The 19,746-nt window shown below is 41.8% G+C and overlaps 1 protein-coding gene across 3 annotated transcripts in view; it reads right to left on the bottom strand.

The window, feature by feature from the left end:
- LOC111871835 (neuroligin-4, X-linked) overlaps positions 1-19,746 on the bottom strand; it is a 756,550-nt gene that overhangs the window by 296,853 nt on the left and 439,951 nt on the right. The gene's annotated exons all lie outside the window — the stretch shown is intronic.

Raw genomic sequence — 19,746 nt, 5'->3', positions numbered from 1 at the left:
GTGATTCCTACCCAGCGAGCTCATTGGCGCTCTGACTGTTGTCCATCAACGAGCTACAACATTCGTTCTATTGTTGCGTGCGCGTATCGCGGGGTGTTTATCGAGCCGTTGCGTGGCAATGTGTTAACAGTCACAATGTTTTATGTCAAGAGACCTAACCATGGGTGCCATATAAGAGAAGAATGTGTGTCTGTTTTAAAGGAGGCCAACTTTCTCACAGGAACGAAGAGCCAAAGAACAAGCAAGATACCCAGAGTAAAAGAAAATAAAAAAGAAAGGAAGAATGAAAGGAAAGATATAGAAAGGAAATAAACAATAGGTAAGAAAAGGAATAACGTAAAAATGAAAAGAAAGACGGAATAAGAAGGGAAGATAAAGAGAGGGACACGTTAAAAATGCACTCTCAACAAAGTGTAAAATTACATGAATATGTCTCATGTATTTTTGGGAATTTATTCGAACATGAAGACATGAACTGCTGAAGATTGTGTCTAAAGTAAGGATCTGTGTAAGTAAGTTGCCCCTGTGTTTAAGTAATTAAGTACCACGTCACGAAGACGTATATAGGGATGAAGATACACCCCGGAGGCAAGTGTTTAGATTCACGCTCCTGCAGCTTCAGCCCAGGGGACAGAGCCCAGGTACCCGATGGCTAAGAGGCCGGAGGGGCTTCAGAGCTGGTCTGGACGTTGTGGACACGAGAACAATTTGTCGACTCAGACGGAAGCAGAACTTTTGCCGTCCAGCCAGTAGCCTATCGCTATACCGACTGAGACATCTCTGCTCATTGTTCATTAGTTACGAAGTGTTATAGTTACAGTAAGTTTGTGTTATAACTAAGTGTAGTTCCGCCTGGTGAACATCTAATTCACCTCTCCAAAACCACGCATAAAGTCACTAAACCACCTGACAATACGGTTTCTCAAACAATATGTTTCAGGTACTACAAGTAAATCGCAGAATGTGAGTTATGGACCTAAAAATTTGGAGTTTTTACCGGTATTTACTTACAAATTCTCAATAGAAATTATACTTGAGTGATGGGGCCGAAAATAATTAATTTTCTCCCAGCCAAATGGAGTAATAATTTTAAATCAAACTGTTAGAAGTGTTCTTCACATAGAGTAAGAGTATTTTTCTGGAACAGGCTGTAGTGTAACCTGTGCTATTGATGTGGCTGTAGAAGATCAACTGAAATAGTGAATACTTCTGTGCCAAGATAGGTAAATATTGCCTTCGTCGGGGATAGAACCGTGAAATTAGTTTCGCACTCATGTGGCACCCTTGTCTTTATGTATTAACTTCCTTGTCACAACTTTGGAAGAGAAGGCGCACGCTGTGTGAAGGAGGTGGGAAGACGAGTCTGTGATCCCTGGCCGGAAATTACACAAGGTAGGACAGAAAGCAACAGAGAGCACTGCAAGTGAGGAAGGAAGGAAGCAGTATTGAAATAAAAAACACAAAGGAACGAAGGAAGTACGAGGGGAAACAGGAGGAAAGAAAACAATTGAAAAAGGGCGGAAATAAGTGAATGGAATGAGATACTGGAAAGAAGTGAATAAACAATTAAGACCAAAAGAGGAATTGAAAAACGAAAGAAAGAGGCAGAAAGGAAAAAAAAGAGATCAAGAAAGAAATACTGGAAATAAAGAAGAAGGAGCGAGATTAGGGAAAAATGGAGACAGAAAAAAATATATGGGGGCAGAAGCATTTAAAAAACAGAGAAAAGGCGAAATAAGGCACAAATCTCAAAAGAAGGGAAGGAAAGAATGAGTCTGAGAGAAAGAAGTATAGAGAGGAGAGGAATAACGGAGAATAAAAGGAAGAAATAGAGCTCAATGGATAAAGAAAAGGAGAAAGAAGAATAGAGAGGAAGGAAGATAATGAAGGAATGGAAAACAGTATGAAAAGAAGTATAGTAATTGGGTGGAATGGGTAGAACAGAAAGGAATGTTCTTTTATTCCGATCATATGGCAGGCATTATGCAAGTACTAAACATACCGTCACAAAGTATGAGTGACTATAGACGGGGTTTAGGATAATTGGATTTGTTGACTACTTATAGGTCGTAACTACGCTGTCGCTGATTTCTACACTTGGCAAATCGCTACACGTTAACTCTTTTCCAGCCTGCAGTATCTTCACTAGACTTTTCCTGAAAAAGGATTTTAACACTGTCACCTTAGTCCCTTACCGTCTGCCACACATCCCACAACTGAACATAGCTCTAACTTGTCCTATTTATAACCATTCGTCACGGAACACATAGAAAGCATAGTTCTTCTCTTGTTGTAGAGGCGTATTTACCGAGCCGTTACGCAGCAACGGTCGCAAGGCGGACCACAGAAAACACAATTTCCTACAATTACTCCTTTCTTGCGTGTTGACTCTACGTGGGAACCTGTTTGCTTGCGATCGTTACCTAGGAACGGATCTACACGCAACAATACTGTATGTTGCACACTGTCAATCACTGAACTGAGAGTGGGGCTGACACTGTTACTTCCGTTTCCGAGTATACACGTCCGTAGCGTGCGAGTTGTTGAGTAACTAAGTCTGTCACACCCTCACAGAAGGGCGAACCTTAAGCCTCTTTCGCGAGTGGTTCAGGCTGTGCGTGATACGTCGATATTTGGACGGAAAATTTATTGGTGCAAAAACAATATAAGAAACATCGTCAACTTTTCGAATATTTCGTGTAAACCACCTTTGTAAGTAAAGTTTTATGACAATATACTGCAGAAACTTGATTCATAGAAAGAATGGGAAATGAGATAATGGGATATGTCAGGTGTAACGCGATCTCCATGCCGAACATAGTGGGCGCTCTTTCTAGGACGTGAAATATCTTCGCTCGCTTGAACAATGGGATCGTCGGTTCGAATCCCACTCAAGGTATGGATGTGGTGTGTGTGTATTTATTCTGGGTTTGTGTTGTTATATGTGTAGGTAGATGCCTTGCGACGGGCTGATGCCCCGTTCAAGGAGTCTTACAGTCAGCGTATAGGATCAAGAAACTGAAAAAGCGGCCAAGGCCCATCAAAGGGCTCTAGAGCCATAATAATAATAATAATAATAATAATAATAATAATAATAATAATAATAATAATAATAATAATAATAATAATAATAATAATAATAATAATAATAATAATAATAATAATAATAATAATAATAATAATAATAATAATAATAATAATAATAATAATAATAATAATAATAATAATACACGTAATAGTGATGTGATCCCGAAGGGACTCAAACCTGAGAACCTGACGACACATTTTCTAGTTTTCTTTTTGAATTTTAAGCCTGCAATTCTGCACACTTTCCCTGTAGGATAAAGCTGTTACTTTTCGCTGTTCATTTACAGCACAGTCAAAAACTCAGATTGAGAAACTGGGTGATGCTAAGTAACGGATTATAAAAAGATATGGAAAGAGGCGGTCGTGGCATACTTTAATTTACTATCAGGGCGATTGGTTTGGGAGGCTGTTGATAGTTGCTGAAACCCTTAGACAGGAGAGTCGATATCCACACCTAGATTCGAAACGGATGCCTGCCACGAAATAATCATCCACATTATCACTTGAGTCGACTTGCTGCAAAACTCTTTGTCACTTCCACTTTAAGGCATTGAGTTTGCCAGAACTGGAGTGCACGTTGGAACAATGGCGACCGGATAACAGAGATTGATGAGCAATTATTGGAGTGAGAAAAACACGTAAAGTCTTCCCTCTCCTTCTACTGAGACAGCTCCAGATCTCTCAGAGGGAAGGAATTACAGCCACAAGTCGTTAGGAGGCTTTGTGCCTCGTGTCACAAGCATGCTCTCGCCTACTTAAATCAACTAACTAACTAATGGTCTAACTGTATATCCAGCCAGCCAACAGATTAGCCACCTAACTAAGAAAATAAATGCCACTCTGTTTATCTAACAAACCATCTGACTAACTAATTAACTGGTTAAGTGACAGCCCGTCTACCTATCAACTCAACGGCAATTGATTCATCCAACCGTAACTGTTCATATGCCCCTCACACTAATTGACTGACTAATTACATTAATTATATATATATTGCTGTCTAAGCAGCCAGCAGTCTAGCTAATTAGCTAACTAAGCGCATAAATATCCATCGTCTAGTCCATAAATCTATCCACGCACCTGTATCTCTGTACTATCGTCAAGGTTAAAGTATAATGCAGATTCGTCCAACCGAAGTGTTCCTATTTATACTCCATAAAAGAGGAACTTGAAACAGGTGTAGTTGCGCGACTCACAGAGTCGTGAGACAGAAAAATATGGTCATGAGCTCCGCAGGACTCGGAAACAAAAATTACTGTGCTGTCGAGGACCAGCAGCAATTTACCGGACCGACCGGTGCAAAGATATTGCACACACTATCTCTTTATCTCATATGCAGTTGGCTTTAGCTACATTACCTAGGAAAAGAAATCGAGCCTTTCTCGGCACACAATTGTTACATAATGAATGCCGAACAACAATGGAAACCGTCCGATTGGTAGAGGCAGCTAAGACAAAGTAGACATTTCGCGTTAGTGTCCTTAGTGCGTGCACCGTTACTTTATCGAAGATATCTCCTAGCAGTTTCATTTAGAGACATGGAGTACGTAAATGACTAAGCATTGAATGAAACTCGTTGCAGCCATTTTCGAAAAGTCACCATTTTACTTTCTAAGGTTCATTTAAAGGAAACCTACTTAAAGGAGTTAGGCTGTTCATATTCGCTAAGAACCGACCTATGATGAATGAACTCTTAAATACCGAATATGAATACATTTTTCCCTACCGTCGTGGTGCTAGCGAGGGCCACCTCCATATATATATAGACAGATGACATTATAGAAAACACTTTTCCTTGTACGAGTATTTAGACGAGCTGAAGACGTTCAAATCCGTCAATAGCTCGAGACGGACATTTTAAGTGTTACAGTATCCATAATGTGCATACATTAACCGTCTTTTAGTGCATACAATCTCACTCATCACTTCACACTACATGTTTCGGCATCATTCTGCCATCCTCAGGTGTATTAATCACGTTGAACCATTGCACTGCTTGCCATCAAGTGTCCATTTATAAAGTAAAAGTAAAAAAAGTAAAGCTATCCCTGTAACAGGCCGTGAAGGCTCATAGGGTTGTGAGACGTTAAGGGTCCCACATTACCTTGACAATCGGCTCAAAGATGGCGGTAAGGTTGTCAGCCTTACGCGCCGGCCGCACTTTACTCCCCAGGAAAATTATTTAATTAATTCCTGGTACTCACTTCTGTTAAATGATATAAAATGAGTGTTCGTTTTGTTCAACAGCAGTACAACACACGCAGCCACATAAGAAAGACACTTCATAAGACACAGTATATACACAACCAAAACATAAGAAGAACGACTCCCATAGCGGATGAATAGCATTACACACGAGTTTGATATGCGACAAGTAAGATGATAGATCTTAGCATGTTTTAATATATAAATTTATTATTGAACAAGGATGAACACACATTTTATATCATTTTGTACATGGACACTTGAAGGCAGGCAGTGCAATGGTTTAACGTAATTACTACACCTGAGGATAGCAGAATGATGCCGAAACATGTAGTGTGAAGTGATGGGTGAGATTGTATGCACTAAAAGATGCTTAATATATACACATTATGGATACGAATCAGTGCAACAGGACGCTAAAATACAACATTATTACAATATGTTTTCATGTGGGTATATAATGTACATAAAAGGAAACGAAGAATATATATACATTACGATAGTTTACAACGATACAGAATCTCAGGAACACTGTCAGTCCCATCTCTCCAATCCACAGAGTCAAGTTAGTAATGAATTAACTTCTACTACCGCGGTGGCTTCTGGTGGAATTACATTCAAACCATATTTCTTAGGAATCCGTTGTTTGATTCAAAAGTTAATAGAGACACGAATACATGAACATGACAACGACGAGTGACTATCTGTCATCATAAGGTAAGGAAAGTTGGCATCAAACATTAAAACTCACAAATATTTTGTTTGTGAATTTCCAGAGACATGAATGCGTCATATATATGGGTAATTGATATTATTTTTTCCTTCTTATGACCATTACAATTCAGTTCGAGTTCAGCCATATCCATTGAAGAGATTTTGTGAATAATTTTTCTGAAAAGTGATCGGACCTTTTGAATGGAAGAGTTCTCAGTCTTTGCATGAAGAAATAAAAGAAATTGAGAAGTATCGTCAACAGGAGCTACAACCCCGACCTCGTGTTTCGAGCTGAACCGGCTCGTACAAGGTCACCGCTTTAGGCTCCTCACACAATTCTCTCATCTCTTTGGTGCACCGAAGATTCCATCAGCATTCTACGCTTGCGCAGTAAGGTTGATGATTTCAATGGTTTTCTTCAGCCCTTGTATGAAAACGTTTTGAATCAGCCTACATTAAAATGAGGTTCCCACATTTTCTAGATAATCAGCTCATAGATGGCGGCAAGGTTGTCAGCCCTACACGCCCGCCGCCCTTTACCCCAAAGAATATTCCTGGTACTCATTTCTGTTAGAGGCTGAGTCGACCCCAGGGCCATAGCGCAGCTGGAAGGATTAGGTCAGTTAAAATAGCACACGACAGATTTCTGTTGCAGCCTTCATATACATTGTATGCAGTAATAGTACCAATTATGCAGTCGAGTGTTTACCATTGAAGAAAGCAATGAACTGTATTATATTCTGTCCCTATCTGCTTTCTTAGCTCTTCTTTCATTGTCGCTTTGTTGTCTTACCATCTGTAACGGCTTCTCTCCATGCCGCTTCTTCAGTGCTTTGACAGTTTTTATCGCCGCCTTTGCATTAGGGGCGTCCTGCTGCTACGGTCTCCAGTTTCTCTGGCTAGCAGTCCATCCTGGACACGAACTCCTGGTAGCCGGCTTTTATCTCGGCCAATAGTCATTCATCGCTTGTTGCATTCTTTGTTCCATTTTCGTAGTGTGGTGATATTTCAGCCAAGACCCATTCCAGTGTTCAATCCAGTAACCTCTGAGACCAGAAGTCACGATTTAATATGTGTTTGATTATAGGCGGGGTTTCGATTGGAGAATGGATTTTTTTAACACTTACATACAGGACTCAGAACTACAAGCTTTTACAGCCCCACGGTTAATTTCCACAATCCACAAATCATCATAGCACCCGCTAAGCCTTTTTCCCGCCTGCTATATCTTCATCAGCCGTTCCCTTGCAGTTTTAACAGTGGAGTTTCTTCAGCTTCACGCTCTCAGGTCATATCTTCACAACCTTCCGTACAAAACCCAACTCAACTCATGGTCCAACTGTCCTGGTTATAAATTCTCGGCATGGCCCACATAGAAAACACTGTTCTTCTATTGTTGCTTTTGTGTCCATTGCCGCGGGAATGTGTTTACCGAGCTTTTATCCAGGAACTGGTTGAGTAACACCGTTTATTAAGATACTGCTGAAGAGGAAACGGGTGTCGTTTCGTGACCGTTACTCAGCATCGGGTCTAAACGCTACAATAATAATTTCAGTCATTCTCATGGGCCATTACTTTACCATGCAATTTCTGTTAATTTTGAAAGAGATGCTCTAGTTTCTGCAACACTAATCCAATTTGAGAGACTATATATGGGACGGAGAGAGATCGAAGTCACCTCACTTTTGTGAGTTGTAAAAACAATAATATGGACTGGGGGGGGGGAGGATGCTCCCATTGCAGGAGTCAAAAGTGCAGTAGCAATCACATGGAAATTATGACATACGTATTTTGTAATGAAAATTTAGAAGGGCTTGCTTCAACAACAGAAGGATCGACATAATTTGAATAGGACGAGAACGTTGAAATTTTACGGGGGAATAACAGAACAAGAGATGATTTCGATATAAATATTGCGTAGGGAGGTACGAAGTGAGAGGCTAGTCTTTGTTCGGAAAGGAAAATTCTTATTTTAGCAGTGAAAATAAGTCTAATAATTTCATAAAACCGTAGCGACTTACTATTAGTAAGATGATTTTTCTTTAAAATGGTATATTTTCTTAACATCTGTTTAACGACGTAATACTTTTCCCTCTTTATATTTTTATATGGGCATATTTTTTAAGAAGTATATGACTAATGTTGCAAATTGAAGAGTCTTGTCTGTAATTTCCGAAACAGACCAGTAAAAATACTTCAATCCCATATTTACCTTCTCCTTAAGATGAAGAAAATACGTTCTTTGTTATCATATTTTTCAATATTTTGTGGTTGATGTGAAATATTAAAAAAAAAAAGTCAGTTTTTTCCAGAACTTTCGGATGTAAGAATGTTATTCTCTTCCATTCTCCTCTCCGAATTGCAGACTGGAAACTAAAATGGCATGCAGTGTATTTTATGTAGATCTACGCGGTAGGTTGAGGCACTATGCTACAAGCCGGAAGGTGGCGGGTTTAATTCCCAATGAGGTCATAGGATTTTTTCAATTGACCTAATTCTTCCAGCCGCACTATGGCCCTGGGGACGAATCAGCCCCTAACAGAAATGAATACCAGGAATATTCTTGGAATGTTCTTGGGTGTAAAGGGCTGCGGGCGCGTAGGGCTGAGAACCTTACCGACATCTATGTGCCGATTGTCTAGAAAATGTAGGAACCTCAACATCTCACAACGCTATGGGCCTCCACGGCCTGTTACAGGGATACCTTTACTTTAATTTTTACGCTCAAACTTTTTCTCATATTTCAAGGTTTGTCTTACTTTATACCCCTTTAAACTCAGAGCCTGCAAGTAAACAACAGGAAAATGTGTTACAGTTTCATAACATTCGTGGTCTAAACACAACGCGGCAAGAGAAGACACTCAACACCACGGGAAATACAAATGTGTAGTAGAAGTACATATCTTACATTAGAAGAAAACCCAAACACAGCAGTATCCAAAGAACAGTCTTTGTTTTTTAATTCGCTTAGTGGGGGTGTGGAGTCCAACTGGGTCCACTCGGCACGGCGGCCACTGATTGGCCTATTGTAGCCTGCCTTGGGTAATTATGATGATGGAGAATTTGGTGGAATGAAGATTGGCAAGGGAAATCGAAGTATTCGGAGAAAACCCGCCCCAGCATCACTTTGTCCACCACAAATCCCATTTGACTAGACCCTGGATCGAACCCGGGCCGCCGCGATGGGAAGCCAGCGACTAACCGCTTGAGCCATGGTGTGGCCACAGAACAGTTTCAATCACCTGATGATTACTAGTGACGGTCGAAATGTGTAGGGGGCAATGCGGTTTTTAAATAGGTTTAAAAGACGCATTGTATAAATGTACTAAATTTTAAACCTATTTTTAAAGAGTTGCATGTAAGACAGAACATTAGAGATATGTATTAGTTTAGTAGCACATATATTTATTATATTAAGAATAATGTAGGTTTCAAAGCGATGTCATTGTGAGAAGAATAAGTCTTACCTAAGTTTATGCGTCATGTATAAGACGTTTTGAATTAACCGAAATTAAATATTCTTCTTAGTAATAATATGGAGTCAAAATTGTTCAGATCGTAAATCTCTATGGCAATGAAAACATAAGTTTATGGTTTAGTTTACTGGGGTCTCGGTAACTGAGACTATACATAGTTCAATGGCAGGACGTTTAATGAATAATTAATGAGAAGGAATGTGTAGTGTAATAGTCGCTGACTAATTTCACGTAGCGCGCTCACACTTTCCTGAAGAAGCAAAGAAAGTAACGAATATGCCTCACACAGGTTATTCGATGGCCGAGTCAAAATTTGAACCCGGGACTTGCTAAATCCGAAACAAGAGTGCTATCTACTCAACAATGATGATCAGGCTTTGAAAACATTTAAAATGAAGCTCTAATTATTTGGCTCATTGCACCAGATAGATGATGATCAGTTGGTAAAATGAGAAATGGCAGGGGAAATCGAAGTACTCGGAGAAACCCTGCCCCAGCACCACTTTGTCCACCAAAATTCCCACATAACCTGACCTTGGATCGAACTCGGGCCGCAGCTGTGGGAAGCAAGCGAATAATCGCCTGGGCTATGACACGGTCACATGACAGGGGATTAGAACAATTATGTAGTTAGGAACTGCATGATTCGTAANGGTCTGCATCCGCCGACAGAGAACAGATCTGGACTGAGACTTAACACCTGTTCAACCACAGAAGAGAACGCAGCTTATGCTTTGGTCTANATAATTAATGAGAAGGAATGTGTAGTGTAATAGTCGCTGACTAATTTCACGTAGCGCGCTCACACTTTCCTGAAGAAGCAAAGAAAGTAACGAATATGCCTCACACAGGTTATTCGATGGCCGAGTCAAAATTTGAACCCGGGACTTGCTAAATCCGAAACAAGAGTGCTATCTACTCAACAATGATGATCAGGCTTTGAAAACATTTAAAATGAAGCTCTAATTATTTGGCTCATTGCACCAGATAGATGATGATCAGTTGGTAAAATGAGAAATGGCAGGGGAAATCGAAGTACTCGGAGAAACCCTGCCCCAGCACCACTTTGTCCACCAAAATTCCCACATAACCTGACCTTGGATCGAACTCGGGCCGCAGCTGTGGGAAGCAAGCGAATAATCGCCTGGGCTATGACACGGTCACATGACAGGGGATTAGAACAATTATGTAGTTAGGAACTGCATGATTCGTAATTTTCACCAAATAATTAAGTCGAGAGTGACAATAAGGGAGAGAAAGAACAGTTACGGGAAACTGGAAAAGTATACAGAATATTGGCTAAAAATATGAATGAAGCGTATTAATACTTGGAATTTTATTTACACAAATAAAATCCGCTAGCACTAGTTAGTTATATATATCCGGTGGTTATTCTTGAATGAGGAACTGGTCCATCGAAAGCTTTCCATACCCTATACAAAGAAACGCAGGAAGACGCTGTTCTAACAGTTCTGGACAATAAGGATCTTGTATTACCGGTCACCAATCTCTCTTCATATATTTATTATTATTAGAGGGGGTGGGTTTCTTCATGCACTTAGACCAGTTATTTGTCCATTGTGCGCCCCCCTTTAATTTCTACTGTCGCAATACCCTACCGGTACTGGTGCGTGCTATCAGCCCCTTTCAGCCAACGAGGTCGGCCCTCGGTACCTGATATTTCCCCCATCTACCAGATGGTCTCCTAGAGACATGAGGATCTTTTACGTACCGTAAATCTACGACACGGGACCCATGGCTTAAAGTCAGAGGACTTGTTCCCTGAATTTTTCCGCCCTTAAGAACTCCACGACCTCCGCCGGGTTTGAACCCGCGTATCTTGAGTCATGAGGTGGGAACGTCACCAATCTATCTTAATATATTTTATCGAAATATACATCTTGAAGCACGGATCACATTCATAATTTAATAAGTGAAGTATGTAAAGTGAGTTATAATTGTATCTAGTCAAATTATGAAATTCTCTCGGTGTCCTGTATATTTTAATATCTGGAAGAAACATTTCGCGGCCTCAAGACTGGAGACTGTCGAATCCTTAGCAGCGACGTGACATATGTGTATGGTTGTTGGTGCTGTCAACCTGAGAAGCGTGTCTGTTGCTTGTAAGGTTGAAAGCTGTCAGCAATACACGTTACTTGTAATGCAAACACGTGCACCTCCTGTCCCCCCACACGAACACATCGTCAGTCCGTGTCGTAGCTCCAATCATATTTTAAAACCTACTCGCAACCTTTTCCCTTGTAGACTTGAGACTGAGAGCGGGTTAGACAACTTTGCTGGAAACCCAGAATTCTACCTCTCGTCGCCACATTTTCTACTTTGAACATGACTTCTGCTGTCACTTGTTCAAGATATGGAACGAAATCGAACTTTTTTAAAATTCCTTATAGTTCTCAATTTTTTCCCCACGTACATCTTTCCTACAACTTTTCTACTAAGATCCTTTCACTTGTCCAGTCATTTATTTTTCCTTCAAGAGATATTTACTGTAATAGCCCGAGGACCTGCCCTGAATTTTTCTCCCCCGCTTTCTTTTCTAACTTCTTCGATATCTGCCTGCCTGGGGACAAAAAAACACGGACTTCCTGAACATGTCAGAACGGAATTCCACCATGAATACATAAACATATATCTCGATTTACGTATTAGAAAGGGGGTTAATCTGTATTCAGGATTTCGAAGGATGAAGGCAGATTATGTATAGTTGAATTTACTGCATTTCTTTAAGCCAAAAGGAAAGTTTTAATATTTTATTACTGGTCTTAACATAGAGGTCTCTTTATGTAGGCCTTATATACTACGATCATGAATCTTATCTCTTCCATATGGCCGATATCAAGGCTATCTGCGCCCTGAATACTGATGTCTGTTTTGAATAATATTATCTATACATGTTCCATTTCTAACAGACAATATAATGAATGGCACTGAAATGAATACGTATGTAAAGAAATATTTTGACAATCAAAACATTAAAAATTATTCGCCTAGCTTATTCTTCTTTTCCTTGTCAACATCACAACATTGTCACGTGTAGGGAATGGTGGTGACATATAGACGGGTTCTGCATTAGATGACTAGATTTATTGATACCTTATACACAGTACTCGAAACTACATGAAATTACAGCACTATTGCTGATCTACACACTTTACAGTTCACCGTTACGCACACACTAGTCGTATCCTGGCAACGGATTTCATAACATTCTCATTGTCACTTAAAATCTATTCACAGCCTAATTTTCTCTTGTCAATATTCTACAACTGCCAATTCCAAAGACTCGATTCAATTCAATTCCTCTGCTCCCAAACTCATATCCCGGCACGCTGGTATCTCGAAACTCGACTGAATACTTCTCACCTGAACTCTTGTTTATAACCGCTTTGCACGGATCACACAGAAAACAAAACCTCTCTGTTGTTGGAAAGGCGTGTTTACAGCACCGTTGCATAACAACGGAAGTTAATCGATTGTTGAAGAAAGCAGTCTTCTGGGATTTGGCACCGTGTATATGTGCTGTTAACCGACGTTTCGGAGGAACGTATCGCCTCTTTCGATACGTTCCTCCGAAACGTCCGTTAACACCACATATACACGGTGCCAAATCCCAGAAGACTGCTTTCTTCATAGTCACCGCCGTGAAAGCCTCAAATCTTACATAATCGATTGTTGCTTGCGTATTCGTTGCCGCGGGAATATGTTTACCGAGCTGTTGCCTAGCAATTAACTTCTATTTTCATTTGACTATTCCGGCTTTCGGGTGTCATGTCACAATGCTAGTATCTAACACTTTATGAAGAAGGAACAACACTCAAATTAAGAAATACTGGGAATCAAGATTGGAATTACATCCCAGAGCTATCAAATACTTGCACATAGCTTCCAGAACATTAGCTATTGCTTATATTGGAAGAGTACGGAGTTAAGTTTGGGCATCCGCTGTTACATCGACGAAAGGAAAGAGAAAACAGACATGATAGTTACATTTTTTTTTTCCTTGGCACTACAGCCCCGGTGGAGCTGAACTTGGCTCCATGAACTTCTCCGTTCACTTCGGGTTTTCTCGATCTTACACATTCGGTAGGACTACTTGGGCGGGTGATCAGCTCGTCGCAAGGCCTCTACCTATACACAAACACAGAAAAACGCACACACACAAACTAAACATCCATGCCCTGAGTGGGATTCGAACCCACGATCCCGGCTTCCGAACGAGCGAAGACAGTACATGCCTTAGACCGCTCGGCTACCGTGACCGGCAGTATATAAGAATAATATATAAGAACTCAGTTCGTACCTCACAGGAAACAGATCCGAACCCACGATCCCGGTTTCCAAGCGAACGAAGACAGTACATGCCTTAGACCGCTCGGCTACCGTGACCGGCAGTGTATAAGAATAATATATAAGAACTCAGTTCGTACCTCACAGGAAACAGATTCGAACCCACGGTCCCGGTTTCCAAGCGAGCGAAGGCAGTACATGCCTTAGACCGCTCGGCTACCGTGACCGGCGATAGTTACATTACTATGAATGAATATGTAAAGGGATGGGCGTTACCTACTTACGACATATGTGCCGTTTCTATGCAAAGGAAAAATAAACACTGCCTAAAAATCCGGAATAGCAACGAACAAGCGGAAGTCAATTGATAGGCAACGGGTCTGTAAAAACATGAACACTCTGCTATAGGACTACACTGACTGACCTATCCAGGTTCCGGAGTGTTTATGTTAAGGTGGGAATACACGAGCGCGCCGCTGCTGTAATGCAACATAAATCGAACGGGATTCGCGACTTATTCGCTCGTGTGTACGTGACTTTGAACACGCGCAGTGCACGCCTCATATGCCGCGCAGCGATCCGGTTCCTGTCGGCTTTTCTGACGAACACAAAGGGATTCGTTGCCGCAGTGTGGCCGGGTTCGGTTGCCATTTGTCTCGTGAAGCGCGCACGCTTCAAACATGGAGTGGTGAGAAGAAAATATTTTGGGGCTCATAGAGGCATACAAATCATTCCCTGTATTGTGGAATCCCGGAGAAAATTATTATTATAAAAAGAACAAAAAAAGTGACGCTTCTTCGTCTTCCATGGTCGTGTGGACGGCGAAGACAGAATGGAACTGAGGTGCTCGCGGCTTTCGCGCACCTTTCAGATGGTTCGTTGCGTGCGCGTCGCTTGTTCGAGGTGCACCAAATCACTCCGCGCATCACTTGTAATGCCGCGTTACAGCCGCGGCTCGCCCGTGTATTCCCACGTTTACAAAACAGACATGATGTGGCAACGTAGCAAATTGTTTACATCTAGCGTAATGTTTCCGCCTTCTCGATCTACGTGTAGGCGGAGCGTTACTGTACTCTCTCCACTGCAACTGTGAAGATACACTGGCCAAAGTGTAAATTTCATGACATAGTTTCGCTGAAATTAGTATTGATTGTATGTAATTAGTCGACTGTTAACTGTTCCTGGGTTCACTCTAGTCAGGTCAATAGAAACAAATTTAAACTGAAGGTAGGACTAATTCATTGGCTGGAAATGTGAGGTGAAGAGAATTGCGAGGAACGTAGTAAATTCCTTTTAAACAGTTGATTAATCAAATTGTTAAAGGGATTATGTACATGGTTATTTTCCCTTTCCGAATAATCAATAAAATATCTCTTATATTATACCGAGAAGCCGAGTTCGTGGGTTCGAATCGCACTCAGGGCATTGATGTTTAGTGTTTGTGTGTGTGTTTTTCTGTGTTTGTGTACAGGTAGAGGCGTTGCAACGAGCTGATCACCCGCCCAAGGGGCCCTACCGAATGTCTAAGATCTAATAAACCGAAGTGAAACAGAGTGTTTCATGGAGGTAGGTCAAGACCCAAATTAAGGCTGTAGCGTCAAAGGAAAAAAAAAATATATACCTAGGAGCCGGGTAAGCGTAGTCGATATAGCGACTGGCTACGGGCTGGACGATCGAGGGATCGGAGATCTAGTCCCGGTAAGGTTAAGTATTTTCCGTTCTCCAAATTTTTCAGACTGGGTCTGACGTCCACCCAACTTCCTATCCAAAGGGTACGGGGGGCTCTTTCCCCGGGGGTAAAGCGGCTGGGGCGTGAAGTTGACCACTCACCTCTAACTAGTGTCGAGGTCAAGAAAATGTAGATCTATACAACCACTTCCCCATCCGCCTTCATGGAATAGTGTTTAATTAGTTAAGCACAGGGAAAACTTTCAATTAGCCTCTATGATTTTAAATACAGTTTTGGTATATTATGGGAAGCTAGAAAGTAAGTGAGAAGCATTCTGGCGGCCTGAACACCATGCCACAATGTCATAGAGAAGGAAACATATCAAAGCTTTCAGAATACTGGAATTTTGTACACACTGTTTCGTGCTCACTTGGTGGGAACGTTTTGAAAGCTTAATTTGTACCATTTGAGTGCGAAATTAGTACACAACAGAAACGTGAAAATTGACCGTTGGGTTGAATCAGAGATGCGAAAACACAGGAGGGAAGTGAGAAAACTATTTACGGTGGTATAAGCAAATATCTGCTCGCTGGGTTAGAACATAATTTAACAATTGTTAATCAACCCACAGAGATAAAAAGCAAAGAGACTAAGAAACAAACACTTTTAAAATACATGTAATAATCCCTTTATTATGATGAATTAAAATGGTTAACGTTTATTCCCTCTGGTGGACTGGGAGCAAGTTAGAATACCCTTAAAATTTCTAAATTGTTTGTGATCTATTAATCTGTTACAGGCAACGAATTTATAATTCGCGTGTTTATTAATATGCAGAAGCAACAAAGGGATTAGGGACATAGTAATTTACACCCAGAACGATGATGACAACTTAAAACGACGGCGGATATACTCATAAATATATTGTGGCTTGTAGACGCGTTGGTAGCAACTGCAGGGTGGGCCAGACTCAATTAGGCAGTTTTTGATCATTAATAACTAACCAATCCAACAACACACGGGATAATGGGAAAGTACCTTTTGTTGTCGATAGATGGCAGCATCATACGGTATGCTGTGAACGAGGTCAATACGGTCAATACTCTGCCTACTTAGTGCGCATCGAGGAAACGTCATGGCCGGTAGACGGTTGTCTATCGAGCAGCGTGTAAAATGTGTGCGCCTTTTCTCAGGTATCAGAAGTCCAGCGCAGGATGTTGGAAGAGTTTGGACCACCAGCAGTCCACAGGGACACAATCGTCCGAATAAACAAGCAGTTTGATGAAACTGCCAGTGTTTTGAATCCCAAGCATCCTGGTCAGCCGAGAACTGTCCGAACTGCTGACACACAAGCACGTGTTGCTGCGGAACTGGCATCATCTCCTCAGAAATCGAAGTCTACTTTGATGAACTGTGGTGGCAGCAAGATGGGGCCCCACCACACTTCGCCAATATTGTTCGGGCGTTCTTGCATCAAGTTTTTCTCAACGCTGGATTGGCCGTCGAGGGCCTGTGGAGTGGCCAGCTCGACCACCCGACATCACCCCACCAGACTTTTTCCTTTGGGGTTACCTCAAAGACAAGGTGTACGCTAATCCCATTGACAGTGTGAAATATCTGCGTGAGGTGATTGTTCAAGAGTTCAATAAAGTTCCGGTGAATATGTGTAGAAAGGAGTGTGAAAATGTTGCTTTGCCTTTGCAAGCCTGTGTTGACTTAGTTGGTGCCCAGGTTGACTTGAAAATCGATGACTTATGTGTGTGCGATTCCCTTTTTGTAACCATTGCAATTGTTAACATTTATCAATAAAAATAACATCTAATCAAAAACTGCCTAATTGAGTCTGGCCCACCCTGTATATAACAGCCACTGCTCAGTAACGGCTCCGAAAAACAAGTATGTTTCCAAGGCAAGAACAGAATACAACAATAATGGAAGATATACTTTCTACAGTTCCAGTGCCGAAATGTTATAGCCAGGACAAGTTAGCAGTTACAATCTAATCCATATTCAGAAGGGAACCTTTAGACGTCAACATTAAATTAACCTTCCTTAAAACACCGATTAAATCAGTAATGACTTACGCTTGCTCCGCCTGAGAATTAGCGGGAGACACCTACCTCTTAAATTTGCAGCGCCTAAAAATAAGGTTCTCAGCACCATCAGAAATTTTCCAAATGTATATCGGTCAGCGATTTGCACACGGCTTTTAACCCTCCGTATGTATACGATTATGTAGAAAATTGTGCGGGCAACAAGCAGAAGTCATACAAAATCATGAGAACGAATATGTTCGCAGCATAAGAGTAGGAGAAAGCTTAGAAACATGTAAAAAATATGAGATACAAATTTTGGCATCCGTCAAGCTTACGACCTTTCAAGTGTCTAAGCAGCAGTTACAGCATAGCCTACATCGCAAGATAGGAAGATAGGCATGATCTGCTTTGCAGGGCTTGTACTGTCAGACGGCTTGCGCATAGTGCAAAAGCAAGAGTTTTCAGTAATATGCTATATGGGCCGCGCCATAGCTCAAGCGGTTAGTCGCTGGCTTCCCACAGCGGCGGCCCGGGTTCGATCCCGGGTCTGGTCAAGTGGGATTTGTGGTGGACAAAGTGGCGCTGGGGGAGGTTTCTCCGAGTACTTAGGTTATTCCTGCCAACCTTCATTCCACTAAATTCTCCATCATCATAATCACCCGGGGCAGGCTACACTAGGCCAACCAGTGGCCGTCTTGCCGAGTGGACCCAGTTGGACGCCACCCCCCACTAAGCGAACTTTATTCAGAGTGTATTAATATTAATAATTGAAATTACAGAATGTGAGAGTTGAGCTTCNTTCCGCCTTGCCTTCTTCTCTGAAGAAAGCTCCCCCACAACGGCAGCATATACAGAATGTTTCACGACTTTAGGGCACAACTGCAGGAGGTGATTTCCTAGGTCTTTGTGATCAAAAAAGTTCATATAAACATGTGTCCGATTTTGGACGGTTACGGAGTTATGACCGTTTTGTCATTTCCGTACACGCCCTCGTGTAAACCGCGTCTATCATCTGACGGGTCGCTATTTTTAGCCAGCTACAGACAGAGCGTTCTCGTTATCTTGACGTTTGAGAGGCACCTAAAGCGGGGTGGGTTGGTATGTCCGGCACGGTTCACAACCGAGCGGCAGCCTGTGTTGCGTCCGGCGGTGGCATTTTAGAAAATCAGCTTTAAGCACCACTCAATTCAAATTAAAGGTAATTTCACGAAGTTAATTTTACATTCATATTTTAAATGTATTATGTATTATGCTGGTTTATTATTTCGTTCCGTTTGTCAGTAATCGTTACCTTCTATTCTGAGTTTAAAACGGTCATAACTCCGTAACCGTCCAAAATCGGACACATCTTTATATGAACTTTTTTGATCACAAAGACCTAGGAAATCACCTCCTGCAGTTGTGCCCTAAAGTCGTGAAACATTCTGTATATGCTGCCGTTGTGGGGGAGCTTTCTTCAGAGAAGAAGGCAAGGCGGAAGGAGTAGTTCTGAGACCCTGGCCGTTTTGCACTGATTGTCTCTACGTCTTCATACACTCCTGTTGCTAGGCAACTGATTACGAGCTTGAGTTTGAGCACGTCTGTCTCCTGGAGTGAAAGGGGGCTCTGGCGGAGACAATTCACGAGGCTACCGTGGTCACTAGAGGCTGGCTAGAAGGTGAGGGTGAAACAGTCAGGCGCAAATTGCATTGCTACACCCACACACCCCCCTCACCGCACAAGAATCGATCCATTACGTACGAAACGCCTTCTATGCACATCTGGACGTTTCCTTACAGTGAATCGAACTTTGCTATTCATCTTCGCCTTTGCTTGTTTATAATCAGACGAGCCACATGACAAATTTTTTTTTTCAAGAACAGCTGAAATTTATTCAGCTTATCCAGAAATCCCTTTATGGGACCCAAAAGTATTACACCCTTATAACGAAAGTAGTCATCGCGGTAGCATTATGCTATGTAATGCCCTAGCGGCGTAGGGGGGCATGGAGGTATCCCTCCCGCTGCTGCCGCCGCTGTAATGCCGTGGTACAGGGGGGCGTGGAGTCAGCCCGCCTCTGTCACCACTGTAACTCCGCATGGAGGGGCCGTGGAGGTATCCTTCCTCGCCTCCACTAGTTATGTCGTAAACTGGTACTCCTGGTAACGTCGCGCCGACGGGGGTGTGCAGGTACCCCTCCTTGCCTCCACTGGTTACGCTGTAAGGCGTTAACGCAACCATCCTAGCTTACACTTAGCTAGGATTCTCCTAT

Source organism: Cryptotermes secundus, unplaced genomic scaffold (assembly GCF_002891405.2).
Source record: "Cryptotermes secundus unplaced genomic scaffold, Csec_1.0 scaffold428, whole genome shotgun sequence".
Taxonomy (NCBI): Eukaryota; Metazoa; Arthropoda; class Insecta; order Blattodea; family Kalotermitidae; genus Cryptotermes; species Cryptotermes secundus.
The sequence above is the reverse complement of the archived record's forward strand: the minus strand, read 5'-3'. Positions and strand labels throughout refer to the sequence as shown.